At 48.6% G+C, this 12,461-nt stretch overlaps 1 long non-coding RNA gene across 1 annotated transcript; it reads right to left on the minus strand.

Moving 5' to 3' along the window:
• Window positions 1-204: 204 nt before the first annotated feature.
• LOC138774743 (uncharacterized) lies at window positions 205-9,292 on the minus strand. The gene is made up of 3 exons (XR_011360372.1): window positions 9,174-9,292; window positions 8,675-8,765; window positions 205-478 (listed from the first exon to the last, which is right to left on the minus strand). It is a non-coding gene; the product is annotated as an uncharacterized lncRNA (long non-coding RNA).
• Window positions 9,293-12,461: the final 3,169 nt, after the last annotated feature.

Genomic DNA, 12,461 nt, shown 5'->3' on the forward strand with positions numbered 1-12,461 from the left:
GCTCCGCTCTGTGCCGCTCCTCCCCAGGTGCTGGGAAAAGATGGATCCAGTCCTAGGAAACTTCTCCCAGTTTCCCAGGACTGGATCCATCTTTTCCCAGCACCCGGGGAGGAGCAGCACAGAGCGGAGCAGACTCCAAAGCCCGCAGCCTGATGAGCTGAATCCTGATAGGAATGAAGCGATTGGCTTCGTTCCTACTGTAGATTCGCTCATCTCTAACTATAGCGCTACACTACTGAACTGATATAGTTTAGGCTACTCAGTGTCCATATTATTTGTCTGTTGACCATGAAAACCAACACCCATTGAAACTAATTGAGATCAATGGGAAACGGCTCTCACTGCACACAGGACATCCATGCAGCAAATAAAGGAGATCTCCCTTACCTGTGTGTTCTGCGTCCTGTGCTTGCATCCAGACACCTCTTATTTCTCACTCCACAACATGACAGCGGTTAGTAGGGTCCTCACCAACCACCTTTATATGAATCAGAAAGAAAATACATCAATATAATAATATAGTGTCACATTATAAAGGGATTATGTGGGGACAAGGAATATTATCTCTAAGTCATGTGAGAGTTTCTGCACAGAAAATTAGTGGTGTGTGTAACCCCAGCAGGAGAGGCAGGAGAGCCGACCTGATTCAGCACCACTGCATCCCGCTTACATGAATGGCGTCATTACAGAGACCCCTAATAGAGCGAAGCTGCAGCCAGTTCTCTCATCATGACAGCAGAGCAGTTGTGTCCTCAGCCGCATCACAGTCAGTGTAGGAAACATCCAAAACAAATATCAGCACTTTTACCATGATGACTACCGCCCCCTGCAGGATACAGGACCCCAGTGACAATGGGTCGTTACTAATGGTAAAATGTATACATACCATAGTCTGGCTCTCAGGCTCCATGATAGCTTGTTTCCAACTATTAGTTTCCAGCTGTTCTACGTCGACGCGGCTTTTTGTGTTGCTAACAACTGCCTAGAAACCAATCACAGTGCAGCTTATAGTGCTCCAGCAGTGAAAGCTGCCCTGTGATTGGCTGCCTGTAGCAACCAATCACAGTGCAGTTTATAGTGCTCCAGTAGTGAATGCTGGTCTGTGGTTGGCTGCCTATAGCAACCAATCACAGTGCAGTTTATAGTGCTTCAGTAGTGAATGCTGGCCTGTGATTGGGTGGCATTTACCTCCATCAGGGCCGTTTCTAGCACCGTGCCAGCCGGGCGGCGGCACGGGGCGCTAGAAGTTAGGGGGCGCCATAAACCGAACATAAGAGCAGTAAAAAAAAATAAAAATTCTAATCGCGTCTGAAAGTGGGCGGGGCCACGGTCGCAGAGGGCGGGGCCAATGACGCGCGAGGGGATGGGGGGGAGGAGAGCTCACCTCAGTCAACTCTTCACTTTAGCAGTGGGGCAAGCACTCATGCAGCTTCTTTGCTCCTCCAATGAAGCAAGGAGCTGTGAGGGCCGCCTACTGCCAGGGGAAGAGAGGACAGACCGCCCCCTTCCTGCACCTGCCTGGGCCTGGAGGAGGACTGCCCTGCATGTTGTAGGTAAGGGAAAGCCCCCCCCCCTCTGCGGGTGGAGGGGGCGGAGCCAAAGTTATGGGGGCGTAGCCTCGTGTGTGTGTATGGGGTGTCATCTTTTAAGTCCCTGAAGAGTATACAGTATCCCCCCCACCCTTCCCTCTTCATGTATTGTCTATGCCCTAGTGTGCCCCTGTGCTGTTCAGGGCCTGGAGCCCATATGTGCAGGGGGGTGGGGGTACTTTATGGGCACCAGGCCCTGAACAGTAGTGTGTGTGTGTGTCCCTCTCTGTATACTGTTCACTAGGCCCTGAAGGTTACATTGGGGAAGGGTGGGGAGATCACCCAGCTTTCCCACCATCTTGTAGGCAGTATAATGGGGTCATCCAGCTAGCCCAGGGTCCTATACTTAGTATGATCAGGGTCACCCAGCTTTCCCAGGATCCTGTAATCAGAATGATAGAGGTCACCCAGCTTTTCCAGGATCCTGTAATCAGAATGATAGAGGTCACCCAGCTTTCCCAGGATCCTGTAATCAGAATGATAGAGGTCACCCAGCTTTCCCAGGATCCTGTAATCAGAATGATAGAGGTCATCCAGCTTTCCGTCATCCTATACTCGGTGGGGGGGGGGCATGGGGGATGATGAGGGCTGACTGCACACATGGGGGATGATGAGGGCTGACTGCACACATGGGGGATGATGAGGGCTGACTGCACACAGGGGGGATGATGAGGGCTGACTGCACACATGGGGGATGATGAGGGCTGACTGCACACATGGGGGATGATGAGGGCTGACTGCACACATGGGGGATGATGAGGGCTGACTGCACACATGGGGGATGCTGGGGGGGAGTAACTGCCAGTGGCGGATTATAATATAGGCGGTATGGGCGGCCGCCCGGGGCCCGAGGCTCCGGGGGGCCCATGCCGCCCACATTATTACTATGTATGAGGTTACACAGCAGCACATCACTTTCGGGGCCCAGTGGGCCCCTGAGTGATGTGCTGCTGTGGCGCGCTCTCCCTGGAGTCCCCCCCCCCTGTCCTGCGTGAGCTGTGGCTGTACGCTGCTCCAGGTGGGCGGGACGCATCGCAGCGGTCAGAGGAAGCTGGTGAGGCAGAGCTGACAGAGTCTGTGCCTCATTGCAGCCAGCAGTCTGGGGCCCTGTTTCCTCCCCTATCTGCTGTCCTCTGCTGTCGGGGGAGGAGTGGAGGAAGAACCCGGTGCCCACCTGGATGAAGGTAGAAGCAAAACTGCAGTGAGCCTGCATGGGAGGAGGGGGAGGGACAGAAGAACCCAGTGCCAGGACCAGGAGGAAGATGGAGGAGGGAGGGAAGAGGCTGCTGTCTGCTGACAACCAGGAGTTTCTTTGTAATAAGTAAGTGTGTGTGTGTGTGTGTGTGTGTGTGTGTGGTGTCTGTTACACTGGGTCAGGCTGTATACTGTGTGTGTGTGTGGTGTCTGTTACACTGGGTCAGGCTGTATACTGTGTGTGTGTGTGTGTGGTGTCTGTTACACTGGGTCAGGCTGTATACTGTGTGTGTGTGTGTGTGGTGTTACACTGGGTCAGGCTGTATACTGTGTGTGTGTGTGTGTGTGTGTGGTGTCTGTTACACTGGGTCAGGCTGTATACTGTGTGTGTGTGTGTGGTGTTACACTGGGTCAGGCTGTATACTGTGTGTGGTGTTACACTGGGTCAGGCTGTATACTGTGTGTGTGTGTGTGGTGTTACACTGGGTAAGGCTGTATACTGTGTGAAAGCACATAGAACTCTCTCCTAAGTAGGTTGTGCTGGTGTAAGGCACAACTCTTAGGGTGGTATTACATGGGCCGATGGGTGGTATTACATGGGCCGAATAGCTGTGAATCTGCTAGATCGGCGCTCGTTTACAGGGCCTATTACACGGCCCGATTATCGTTAAACAAGGGCTGCAGGGACATCGTTCCCGATGTCCTTGCAGCCCTTGCTTAAAGGAGAAGTCCGGCCAAAATTAATTTTTGATATGTTGTTACTTATGAAAAGTTATACAAATTTCTAATGTACATTAATTATGGGAAATGCACATATAGAGCTATTTCCCTTAATTTAGTAGATCAGGAAGTGTTAGAAATATCTCTGAAGAAGTGACGTCACGACCCAGGGTGTAATTCCTATGGAGTGTCCAGCAGGGGGCGCTCTCTATATAGAAGTCTATGGGACTTTATTGTTTCTATGGGTTTCTATGTAATGTAATGTAATGTAATGTAGTGTACAGTGCTTTATTGAATGAATACATCTATGGAATACTTTGGGGAGCAAGTGTCCTTGCTCCCCAAAGTATTGCATAAATGTATTCATTCAATACATTCAATACACAGTAAGCCCGCCGATCCGCCGCATTTCCGCCGATCCGCCACACGCTGATCCGCCGCATTTCCGCCGATCCGGACCATATACATTGAACTACAGCTCCCATCATCTGCTTATAGTATGAACAGGTGATGGGAGCTGTAGTTGGGTAATGGATATGACATGCCGCCGGGCGCAGGGGGGAGCCGCTCAGTACACAGGAGCGCTCCCCCCTCCTCCTCCTCCTTCCGTGATAACTTCCGCCTATAGCACTGCTGAGTCCCTGCCTGGCCGCCGCTCTCCGCTCTCACCCCCATACATACCGGCTCCCGATGCATCCTGGTGTCCGCGCTGGTGCCGGGAGCCGGTATATGTGAGCGGAGAGCGGCGGCAAGGCAGGGACTCAGCATTGGTATAGGCGGAAGTTATCCCGGAAGGAGGAGGAGGAGGGGGGAGCGCTCCTGTGTACTGAGCGGCTCCCCCCTGCGCCCGGCGGCATGTCATATCCCTTACCCAACTACAGCTCCCATCACCTGTTCATACTAGAAGCAGATGATGGGAGCTGTAGTTCAATGTATATGGTCCGGATCGGCGGGAATGCGGCGGATCGGCGGGAATGCGGCGGAAATGCGGCGGATCGGCGGGCTTACTGTGTATTGAATGTATTGAATGAATACATTTATGCAATACTTTGGGGAGCAAGGACACTTGCTCCCCAAAGTATTCCATAGATGTATTCATTCAATAAAGCACTGTACACTACATTACATTACATTACATTACATTACATTACATTACATAGAAACCCATAGAAACAATAAAGTCCCATAGACTTCTATATAGAGAGCGCCCCCTGCTGGACACTCCATAGGAATTACACCCTGGGTCGTGACGTCACTTCTTCAGAGATATTTCTAACACTTCCTGATCTACTAAATTAAGGGAAATAGCAGTATATGTGCATTTCCCATAATTAATGTACATTAGAAATTTGTATAACTTTTCATAAGTAACAACATATCAAAAATTAATTTTGGCCGGACTTCTCCTTTAACTAGTATACATTACCTATGCAGGGTGCATGGCTACTCTTCTGCTGCTCAGCCAATGACTGGCCACGGGGGTCCCAGTAATTGGCTGCGCGGCCTGTCAGCTCAGACAGGCTGCTCTGGAGCTGGAGCGTGCGGGACTCGGGGAGAAGCAGAAGAGGAGCCCTGCACCCTGGATAGGTAATGTATATCGTCAGCCGCCGGCCGTGCACCGCTATTACACGTAGCGATGCGCGGTCAGCGCCCGACAATTATAGGTCAAAACCTATATCAACGATCAGACGATGACAACGATCATCAGCTGATCGTTGTGTTTATTACACGGAACGATAATCGGCCACATCTACCAAAGGGGAATGACACTGGTGGCCATGGACCGAAGGGGAATTACACAGGGGACCATCTACTAAATAATGGAATACAATGGGGCCATATACTGATGGGAGGACTACACTGGGGGCAATCTACTGACTGGGGGGCCATATATTAAAGGAGGGACTACACTGGGCACCATCTACTAAAGGGGACTACACTGGGGGCCATTTACTATATAGAGAATGCACACAGGACGCACTGTTACGAGCGAGCTCATCACTTTAGAGTCTTTAGGGCACAGAGCTGCCTAAGGAAGGTGGCAGGGACTGCGGGGCGTTTAGTGGAGCGGCAGGGGTTAATGGAGACTCACGGGGGGGCCTCAGTGATGCCGTGGAGAAGAGTGTTAGTTCATTCATTGGTGCACGGGGGGTCACATGGTGCAGCACGGCACCGCCTCCGGGACGTGCTGCTGGCCTATAGGATGCGGGCGTGATGTATAAGGGGGGCGGGGCTTCCGGGAGCAGCCCTCTTTACCAGCAGCCAGGAGTACAAGCAGCCCTCCCTCCCGCCCTTATTGCAGGTGTGGTTCAAGTTTTGGGGTTCCTTGTATTGATGTTGTTTCCTTTTGTTTTAGTGAAAAGTTATACTAAGTCACAGCTGGAGGTGTGGTATCTGGTGGATCCGGTGGTCATGCCCGTCAGTGTTCGGCGGCCGGCATACCCGTTGGAAAATGTTCGCCTGGAGGCGCTTACGTGTCAGTGGAAGTTGGCAATTTGCCCGGTTTTAAGACAAAATAAACAAATGATAAATAGCTGTGGTCGACCACCATCCAACAAAATACGCCTGTGTGTTGAGTCTTATTGGAGAGGCCCCCCCCCCCCCCCCCCGCCAGGGTCATGGGTACAGGGGGCGGGGTCGTGTGTAGCCCAGCAGTCCCGCGCCAGTGTACCTGTGCATTGGAGGGCCCAGGGTGCATTTAATCGGTCACTGTGTATAGGCTCTGAAGTATTATAACTGTATTTCCCTAATACAGTCTTCTGTTGGTCCTTGTGCCTAAGAAATTGGAGAAACCCTGCCTGCTTTAAGAAAATATTTGCAGGATGAGAGACCATTGTGTGTTGGTTGGCTATCACAGGGTGATGGCTAGAGGGGATAGTTGAAGCAGCAGCTAAGATAAAGTATGACCAGAAGAGCTGCCATGGGCTCTGACCCTCCCTCCACACACACTCACAAAAAATAATAAATGGCTTTTGTATTTCCTAGACTGCTTGCTAGAGATCTAGGTAGGGGCTAGCCACCCCAGTGGTCTATGCTGCAGGCTGCAAGGGCCACCTCCAGACTACTGGTGCACGTGTAGCTGTACTGAACAGGACTTGGATGTGAGGACATGAACTATAGTATTACTGTTTGAGAATCAACTGTATTCTTGAGCTGTTTCAATAAAAGTGTGCTGTGTGTGACCAAATACCAAAGACCCTACTGGCATTCATTTGCTTCTTAAGCTTTGTAGATTTACTGTATCAGTGTATATATTGGTGGTCTGAGGCCTCATTCACATCTGCCTTAGAGGTTTCCAGAATCTGGCAACATCCTGGTCTAAACAGCACAGCATGCAGGATTACATTGTCTATTGAAACGCAGGACACCATTCTGGAAACCTGACGGGTGCTATTATAGTCAACTAGGTGTCCAGGGCCCATGACCAAAATCTTATCGGAGATGAGAATGAGACTTAAGACAAGTCATGGGGTAATTATATTTTTCTGATGATTCATACATACAAATACAGATGAAAAATGGTTTAATATTTATTAACTGAAAATAAAACATGACCTGCATAGTGAAACCTTACCAGTAGATGGCGCCATATAACAAACTATAATCTTCCCATCCACTCTCAGATAATAAAGAAATTGTAGTCTGATGCTTTTATGAGAATTGTTGAGTTTTATGAGTTATTTGATGTAAAATGTGTTAATACTGGAAAGATTTGGTGCCATAAGACTCTTTACAGTGTGTGTGTTCCACAAATTATTGTAATGGCATGTTTCATTTCATTATGAGCCCTAATGGAGACAGGGACCGACCAATTTGAGTGTAAAGAAATGTATCTCTGTCGTGGGCACTAGTACACTTGGAAGTAACCTTTCACAACCCTTACATTTGGGCCTGCGGAGTGGGAATCAGGATACAATTGTGATATGGTAATTAAATGGTTATTCCAGGACTATAGTATTCCTAACATATACCATTTATATCAAATCAGCTCTAAAGTTTTAGTAGCCACTGTGCCTGGTATTACAGTTCAGGTCAATGGGACTGAGCTACAATATCAGGCACAGCCACTACTGAAACTACAGCTTTGTGTCTGGTAAAGAAAGGTAACCGCCTCATGGTAAGAATCGGACCACTAACAATCTGAAATTGATGGCCTATCATAGGGAATATATCCATATAAAGCTTGGAACATAGAAACACAGTGTCTGAATTAGTAGTGTGGTGATGCTCACAAGTCCCAGCGTACAGGTATAATAATCCACAATAGAGTAGAGAAAGATGGCGCCACCCTCCACCACATATATGTTTATTCACCAAACCTTAAGGCATACAAGCAATTAAAACTGTAGGATATAAAAAATAATGGACTCGGATATGCTTCATACACAGAGGGGGTCATTTATCAAGTCTTAAAGCCCCTGATGTAAACCTTAGTAAATCAGGAGCGGGAGGAGGCCACACCCCCTCCCCACCTTGCTGCGGTGCCTCCCCCCCCCCTTGTCCCTTTGCCGAGGCGTACACCAAGGGGTTACTAACTTCAAAGTCTGCAGCCTGATGAGCAGGATCCCGATAAGAATTATTCACTTTGTTCCTTCTGTAGATTTGCTCATCTCTAGCTATAGTGCTACACTACTGAACTGATAAAGTTGAGGCTACTCAGTGTCCATATAATTGTATTTCCACCATGAAAACCAACACCCATTGAAACTAAGGGCCCTTTTACACAGAAAGATTATCTGACAGATTATCTGGCAAAGATTTGAAGCCAAAGCCAGGACTGGATTTGAAAAGAGGAGGAATTCCAGGCTTTTCTGCATGACCTGATCTCTGTTTATAGTCTGTTCCTGGTTTTGGCTTCAAATGTTTGCCAGATAATCTGTCAGATAATCTTTCTGTGTAAAAGGGCCCTAAGGGTCCATTTACACAGAAAGATTACCTGACAGATTATCTGCCAAAGATTAGAAACCAAAGCCAGAAACAGATGATAAACAGAGATCAGGTCATATGGGAAAGCCTGAGATTTCTCCTCTTTTCAAATCCATACCTGGCTTTGGCTTCAAATCTTTGGCAGATAATCTTTCTGTGTAAATGGACCCTAATTGAGATCAATGGGAAACGGCTCTCACTGCACACAGGACATCCATGCAGCAAATAAAGGAGATCTCCCTTACCTGTGTGTTCTGCGTCCTGTGCTTGCATCCAGACACCTCTTATTTCTCACTCCACAACATGACAGCGGTTAGTAGGGTCCTCACCAACCACCTTTATATGAATCAGAAAGAAAATACATCAATATAATAATATAGTGTCACATTATAAAGGGATTATGTGGGGACAAGGAATATTATCTCTAAGTCATGTGAGAGTTTCTGCACAGAAAATTAGTGGTGTGTGTAACCCCAGCAGGAGAGGCAGGAGAGCCGACCTGATTCAGCACCGCTGCATCCCGCTTACATGAATGGCGTCATTACAGAGACCCCTAATAGAGCGAAGCTGCAGCCAGTTCTCTCATCATGACAGCAGAGCAGTTGTGTCCTCAGCCGCATCACAGTCAGTGTAGGAAACATCCAAAACCACTATCAGAACTTTTACCATGATGACTACCGCCCCCTGCAGGATACAGGCCCCCAGTGACAATGGGTGGTTACTAATGGTAAAATGTATACATACCATAGTCTGGCTCTCAGGCTCCATGATATCTTGTTTCAAGCTGCTCTACGTCGGTGCTGCTTTGCTGTGTTGCTAACAACTGCCTAGCAACCACAGTGCAGCTTATAGTGCTCCAGCAGTGAAAGCTGCCCTGTGATTGGCTGCCTATAGCAACAAATCACAGTGCAGCTTATAGCACTTTAGCAATGAAAGCTGGCCTGTGATTGGCTGCCTATAGCAGCCAATAACAGTGCAGCTTAGAGAGCTCTAGCAGTAAACACTGGCCTATGATTGGGCACCATTTATCTCCATTACTTCTAGTATATGCTTATAGGCCCTGTAATTTCAGGTCCTGTCAGTTTGTATGGTATCTATTATAGACAAGGAAACCATGCAGTGTTCTAACCTACATGTATCCTCACACTGCAGGGACACCAGTGCTGTAGCCCCTGTCAGCAAAAAGATATCGCCCTCAGATTAGTCCAGCAATGGTTACACAGGTATTAAACGGCATGATTTTCGGGGAAAGCATGCGCCGACCTGTCAGCTCAGTGCTCGCTGCCTGTGCTATTACACACACAGAGCAGGCGGAGAGCAGCGGGAGGAGCTTCCTGAATGATCTTTAGGTCATTGGGGCTGCCCATTGAAGTCAGTGGCGGTGTGCTGCCCCGGTTCTTATTACAAAGGGCGACACACAGCAGAGTGTCACTGACATAATCATGATTTTTCAGCATGTTGAAAGACCAGCACGATGTCGGCTGATCGTTTCAACATGCGCTATTACAGTAAACAACTAGATTTGCATTTCCAGGGAAATACATAGTGCTTGAAAAGAGCGCCCCTTTAACAGTGACTTCTCTTTAAGAGAAACTTTAACCCTTGATACTCTCCCTTTAAGAGCGACTTTGGTACAGTCCCTTTAAGAGCAACTTTAGTATAGTCCCTTTAAGAGCAACTTTGGTACAGTTGCTTAAGGAGGGACTTTGGTGACAACGCTTTGAATGACCTATATACTGTCCCTTTAAGACCAGCTTAAGTACTCTACCTTTACAAGTGACTTAGGTACCACCCTTTGAAGACCAGCTTAGGTACTGACCCTTTAAGAGCGGCTTGGGTACCGCCCCTTTAAGAGCGATTTGGGTACCATCCCTTTAAGAGCGGCTAGGGTAACGTCCCTTTAAGAGCGGCTCGGGTGCTGTCCCTTTAAGAGCGGCTTGGGTAACGTCCCTTTAAGAGTGACTCATGTAATGCCCCTTAAAGAGGGACTTGGGTACTGTCCCTTTAAGAGCAACTCGGGTACCGTCCCTTTACGAGCGGCTTGGGTACCGTCCCTTTAAGAGCAGCTTGGGTACCGTCCCTTTAAGCGCAGCTTGGGTACCGTCCCCTCAGCTCTGCTATTTTACTGACTGAACTCTGCTACTTATAATGGTAAAGATCATTGCTCGGTTACCATGACAATCTTACTCATGTCAGTGAGACAAAATCGTTAAGGACCTTCCATCTTCTACGTCTTCTATTGGCCAATAGTGGACATGTGACTGTATGAATGTTGTGATACATTGCCTGACAGGACCTTAGAACTTCTATTGGCTGCTATATTTCAGCTATTTACATATGTGCTGTGATCGGCTGTTAGCGTTTACAGTGTGGCCATTATTTCCAATGGGCCATTATTTTCAATGGGAATTTACGGGTCTTTAAATGTAAATTTCTTAAAAATGACAAATCCGATCAAAACCGAAAATAGATAGCACACCTGTGACCACTGAGGGCTTCGAAACGCAGTCTGAACGGAGTCTGTACGCAAAGCGGTGCGGGCTGTATTAATCGCAGAAAAATGGCTGGAAGAAGAAGAATACGGATTACAATAAAATACTAGATTTGCATTTCCAGGGAAATACATAGTGCTTGAAAAGAGCGCCCCTTTACCAGTGACTTCCATTTAACTTTAATCCTGGGTGCCGTCCCTTTAAGAGCGACTTGGGTTCCATCCCTTTAAGAGCAACTTGGCTCCCGTCCCTTTAAGAGCGACATGGGTCCCTTTAGGAGCGACCTGGGTCACTTTAAGAGCGACGTGGGTCCCTTCGCTCTTGAAGGGACCCAGGTCACTCTTAACGGAACCCAGGTCGCTCTTGAAGGGACCCAGGTCACTCTTAACGGAACCCAGGTCGCTCTTAAAGGGACCCAGGTCGCTCTTAACCCCTTAACGACATCGGGCGTACGTATACGCCCCCGCAGGGTGGGCTTTAAACGCAAACGGGCGTATACGTACGCCCGATGTTTCCCCGATCGCTGTGTTTTCACACACAGCGGTCGGGGAAGATGGCCTGCTATAATGTATAGCAGGCCATCTCTGCTCGTCGGCACGGGGGGTGATTAACCCCTCCCATGCCGACGATTGCTGCTATATGCTGATCTATACAGATCAGCATATAGCAGCTAAATTCAGCTTTCTGGGTCATCGGTGACCCGGAAAGTAATGGCGATTGGTGCTGTCCGAGATAGCACCAATCGCCATTAGTGTCCCCACTAAAGATGGCCGCGGTGCCATCCCCACGATCGCCGTGATAGGCCGGCCAGTACCGGCCGGCCCATTACGGCGATCATACTGTAAAAAACAGATTTGCCGGGTTCTGCACCCCCCAGCTAGGTAGCTGAGAGGTGCAGAACAGGTGTGTGTGGTGCAAGTGTACCATACTCACCTGATCTGGCCGTCCGGAGCGAAGATCTGCGGTCCGCGCCGTCCTCGCGTCTTCTTCGCGCCGCTTCCGGGTTCGTTCGTCCATCGTTGGAAATCTTCGGAAACACTCGGGTCCTCGTGTTCGGCGGGCCTCGGTAATCTCCGGCAATCTTCTCTCTACTGCCCCCTAGCGGCTGATCAGTGAATATCATTCACTGATCAGTTGCTTTGGGTTAAAAAGATTTTTTTTTTTTTAATTTTTTTGCGCCCTAACGTCGCTGAGTACTGATCAGCATCGCACGTAAGTGCGCCACTGATCAGCAACTCCTCCTTTTTGGCGTAGGAGCGTTTTTCCCCCTATATCCTACCGCCACTGTCTGCTGATAAGTGCCGCACATAAGTGCGGCATTTATCAGCAGCTCCTTTCTTGGCGTAGGGATATTATTTTCTTACTGTCAATAAAAACTACATTACACTACACTACATGAAATAAAGTTTTACAATAAACATTTACATACCCCATATACTAGTCCCCGTATAAAGATGGCCCCCAGGGTGTTTTCGGCGTCGGACGCATATGCTATTATTGCCTCCAACACCGAAACAGCCAGTGAGAATCAATGGGGGGA

The sequence above is a fragment of the Dendropsophus ebraccatus genome, unplaced genomic scaffold (genome assembly GCF_027789765.1).
Source record: "Dendropsophus ebraccatus isolate aDenEbr1 unplaced genomic scaffold, aDenEbr1.pat pat_scaffold_1076_ctg1, whole genome shotgun sequence".
Lineage (NCBI taxonomy): Eukaryota > Metazoa > Chordata > Amphibia > Anura > Hylidae > Dendropsophus > Dendropsophus ebraccatus.